General features: G+C 45.5%; 1 non-coding gene across 1 annotated transcript; it reads left to right on the top strand.

Moving 5' to 3' along the window:
* Positions 1-200, top strand: LOC143770694 (U2 spliceosomal RNA). Its single transcript, XR_013214705.1, has one exon. It is a non-coding gene; the product is annotated as a U2 spliceosomal RNA (small nuclear RNA).
* The last annotated feature ends 4,434 nt before the right edge of the window (positions 201-4,634 follow it).

Below are 4,634 nucleotides of genomic sequence, written 5' to 3'. Positions count from 1 at the left end.
ATACTTTTGTTTATAAAACAACCTGAATGGTTTTAAAGAAAAAAAAATCTGTTCTTATCAGTTTAATATCTGATACGTCCCCTATTTGGGGACCATATATTAAATGCATTTTTGGAACAGGGAGATGGAAGAAGAGCTTGCTCTGTCCACTCCACGCATTGACCAGTTATTGCAGTATCTCTGGGAACAGTGCACTCCTTCTCTGATCCGGTTTCAAAAAACAGATTGACTTGAAATCAGCACAAGTTGTGTTTTATCCCTTTATGTGAATTTTGTCAGGGTCAAAGAAGCACAGTTCAGATGCCAAGTGCATTTTGCTTGATTTAACTTGACGAACTGCAACATTTTGTGTGCGCATTGTTTTCACCTATGTATGTCAAGCATTCTATTGTATTCAATGTCATCAATCAATCTATCTCGCTCTTTACCGCTTGCAACAGATGTGTTAAGATGCAGACATGTATTTGGCCTTTGTTGCAGTGTTGCAAATATACTGTGCCATCTACAAAGTTAGGCCCCTGCTGTCAGTACTTAGTGTTTTAATTTAATTATCCCATGAGTAGTTCTGCCATACATACCACATTTGTGACAGCATGATTTCTTTTGTAAAACATTGTCTCCCTTTTGTGGACCACCGACTTTTAAATTTGTTGTATATGTATTTTACCAAAAGGAAAAATGGTGTCTGTGCTGATCTTGAATATGCTGTCCTGACCATCTACACCTGTGTGGAATTCTTTTAAGGGTCAAAGATGCACATTTCTGATGCTAAATGCATTTTGCTTGATTTAACTTGACCAACTGCAACATTTTGTGTGCGCATTGTTTTCACCTATGTATGTTAAGCATTGTATTGGATTCAATATGTAATCTATCAATCAATCAGTCAATCTCTCTTTATTGGTTGCAACAGGTGTAGACCTGTATTTGGCCTTTGTTACAGTGTTGCAAATATACCATCTACAAAATTAGGCCCCTTGCTTGCTATCAGTACTTAGTGTTTTAATTTAAGTATTCCATGAGTAGTTCTGCCATACATCCCACATTTGTGACAGCATGAATTCTTTTGTAAAACTGTCTCCCTCTTGTGGACCACCAACTTTTAAATTTGGTGTATATGTATTTAAAAAAAAAAAAGGAAAAATTGTGTCTGTGCTAATCGTGAATATGCTGCCTATCTACACCTGTGTGAGTATTCTAATGCTTGTTAGCAACCAGGTGTGCTGCCTGCATTAGATAGAATCTGTGCACGGAACTCTCACGTGTCACAATGGGCCCTTTGCCATTGTATGGAACCCTGACGTGTCACAATGGGCCCTTGGCCTATAAAAAGCAGTGTGGTGGCAGTCATCTTCAGTCTGTTGCTGGAGCAGCAACAGGCAGAGCTAAGGGAAGACAGCTGCTCTCTTGTTTTTTTAATTTCCCTCTTGCCCTCCCTCCTGGCACTCAGTAGTGCACATTGGAACAAAAGGGGGAGGGTGTGTTCAAATAGGTGGAGTTATGCAGATTAAAAAAGGGTGGCTCACAGCTTGACTAAACAGCAGAACTGTCATTCTGAAAGGCGTCCAGTTTGCTAAAATGTGATCCTCAGGGCAATCTTTTGCTCCATCTCCCCAAACGGTATCAGTTTTAGGCCTTGGTGCGGTACAAGTGCAAAAACATATCTGGTTGTCGCTTCTCGGCCTTTTGGCTAAGATCAGGTGCAGTGACCTTATAGTTGTTGCCTTGATCTTGGACTGGGGTGTCAGGGGTACCCAGCTTGTTGGCCTTGGGGAATCGCTCTCTCTTACGGAGGGAGCTTCACCTCCTTGCTGCTATCAGCGAGTCGGACTAGTCCCCAGACAACGAGGAGTGGTCGGGTCTTGTTTTCTGGGCGATCTGAATTAATAAAGGTGTTTCTGTTGCTGAGCGTTGCATCACTTAGAGGGCTGTGTAGGTTCTTGGGGTACCCCATTCTCAGTCTTGGGTTGAGTCTTGCCTTTGGTGGGAGTCGGACCCTTATTACTATTGGGGAGGGGCTTAGTCCCTGAGAGCTGAAAATGCCATTTACTTTTGGATTTCCAGTGGGGGAGACTTCACTGTGAGAATCCATTAGAATCGTGGTGGACGAATGCCAGCGTCGTGAAAAAAAACTTGCAGTATATCGTGAACTAGGTTCTTTTCAGGTTCTCCCTTCCTGGAGAGAAACAAAATCCTGTCTCTTTACAACCAGGAGTTCCGTGGCCGATATACCATTTCACTTACAGCTAAATCATGCTGTGAAAACATCCATGCAGCATTGATGGTTGTGGACAAGAACAATGAGATACTGAATGGGCTAAGTTTTGACTTCCTGTACGGCGAGGAAGAAGTACCGTCGGTGCTCTTCATGTACAATCCATTTGTCTCTGAGGGCGATATCAAAACCTTTTTGAGGCGTTACTGCAGGTCAGTGCACTTTCTCACATGAAATCCTCAACTCCCACTGCTTTTGGAATGGGAAGAGGAAATACCTTGTGAAGTTCCATAAAGATCTTAGTGGTATTTGCCATCCGCATGCCACTTTCGCAATTGGTAATGTCAGGGGGTTCCTACGCTACCCAGCAATCCCCTTGAGCTGCCGGAATTGTCAGGAATGTGGGCATACATGAGAAAGTTTCACAAGGGCTCATGTAGTCCTTTGCAACAAGTGTGGTAAGAGTGGGCATACCTCCGCCACGTGTGAGTCTGAAATTGTACGCAATCTATGTGGGAAGGCTGGTCTCGCCATCAAGAAGTGTATGAGCAAAAGCTGATGGTTCGTTTAAGTCAGATCAACTGACTATCCAAAATGACTCCGAAGGGAGTATGGCTGCACCTGCCCCTGGATCTGGGTTGGCACACGCTGACGGGTCTGGACCAGGGCCTTCTGTGGTTCCGCCGGAGAGCTTGCCAGTGGTTTCTCAGAGGGATGGTCGTAGGGGATCCTTAAAACTTCCTGGGAATTCCCAAAATTTGGATTTGATCAATGTAGTGGCTCTAAACAATGTAGTTCCCAGAGTCAAAAGGAGAAAAGGCCCTCGTTCAGCATGAATGCACCCCCAGCATTGTGCGGAGCCGAGGAGACCTCTAGTACCCCGATGGCATAGGAAAAACCCAGACTTGCCCTACCATCAACAGGGTCTCGGGTAAAGGCAAGCAGGGTACGGTTCTTAATCGATCAGTCAGTGTGGCGGAAAGTCAGAGAGAGACCTCTAGGGCGCGAAAAAAAAAGGAACCTGCTAAGACCCCATCGGATCCTGGTCCCCGTACCAGAGTCGCAGTAATTCCTTTACCAGATCGAGAGAGACCAGAGAGATAATGGACAGCTCACAGCATCTGAAAAGACAACGAGATGATGTAAAGCAATCCGAGGTCCAGAGGAAACTTGTATGTCGGAGTACTGATGAGGTGCCAAGAGTGGATGTCACCTTTCTTCCTGCCTCAGATCCGAGTAATATTAAACAAATCCTAACCCCTGGAGATGTGGAGGAGATGCCGCATGTTTCTTTCTTTGGTTCATCAGATTCTGATTCCCCTTAAATGTCTGTTCCCCTCAAGATTGCCTCACTAAATGTGAGGTCCCTAAAGAGCCCTATATGCAGGGCTGCTTTATTCTCTTATTTAGAGACACTAAACTTTGACTTTTTCTTCTTACAAGAATGTGGAATACAGTGCAATTTAAATTACAGACACTTAAAAGAAGATTGGAAACTGGACACTTGTGTGTGGTCTGGTGCCAAGATTGGAAACTGGACACTTGTGTGTGGTCTGGTGCCAATGACTGTTGAACTGCTGGAATTGGACTACACTGCCATGGACACACTGTTAGGACGATAGTAAAGGTGCGTTCGCAGCCCGGGGTCCACCGTACAGGAGTAGAACCTGCTGCTAGGTAATGGCAATACTACTGTATATGGCGGTACTATGCCAGAATAGACACGGGTTCCGTCACCCGGTCTGTACAGGAGGGAACTCTATTGCTTCACAGAGTCGCAGGGAATCAAGGAAACACTGTACCCTGTTAGCAGTCACATTGTGCAGCAAATGAATACTAGTAGGATCCCTGCAATTCACCCCCACTATGCTGATGATTTATCCCGCACTGACCCTTGGTGGCTTTTGAGCCCGCGCCTGAGGACACACTGAGTCAGATGCAGAGATCAAGTGGGAGTTCCCACCCTACACTGACCGATTGTCAGGAGTAATTGATAGCCGCACAGAGTGCGTACAGCACCGTACTGACAGTCACTGCTGGTTAGATGCAGTACTGATCTTGTTTATAGATCAGCCCTGTTAGGTGCTAGTTAACTCCAACATTCGGGAGCATTCAACATCACTAGGAATGGGAATGATTAAGGAGTAATCACCAGAACAGGCATACAACCACACACACGATAGCAGGTTTATACTAGAACATGGCCGTGCGGCCATGCGAACCTTTTATAGCTGTAGCTCTCCAGGACCTTCCTAGTGGACCAATAGGAGCTGCTACAGGGCCTGAGCGTGTGACCCCCGACCTCCAATGAGAGGTTTTCCCTTGGGCATGCTCAGAAGGAGAAAGGCAGGACTTAGTCCCAGGAGCGCCTGCTCGACGCTGAACAGTACTGATTACAATGGCTGAACCTGGAAGGGCA

This window comes from Ranitomeya variabilis, chromosome 4, assembly GCF_051348905.1.
Source record: "Ranitomeya variabilis isolate aRanVar5 chromosome 4, aRanVar5.hap1, whole genome shotgun sequence".
Taxonomy (NCBI): Eukaryota; Metazoa; Chordata; class Amphibia; order Anura; family Dendrobatidae; genus Ranitomeya; species Ranitomeya variabilis.
This window is presented reverse-complemented; position numbering and strand designations above follow the sequence as displayed.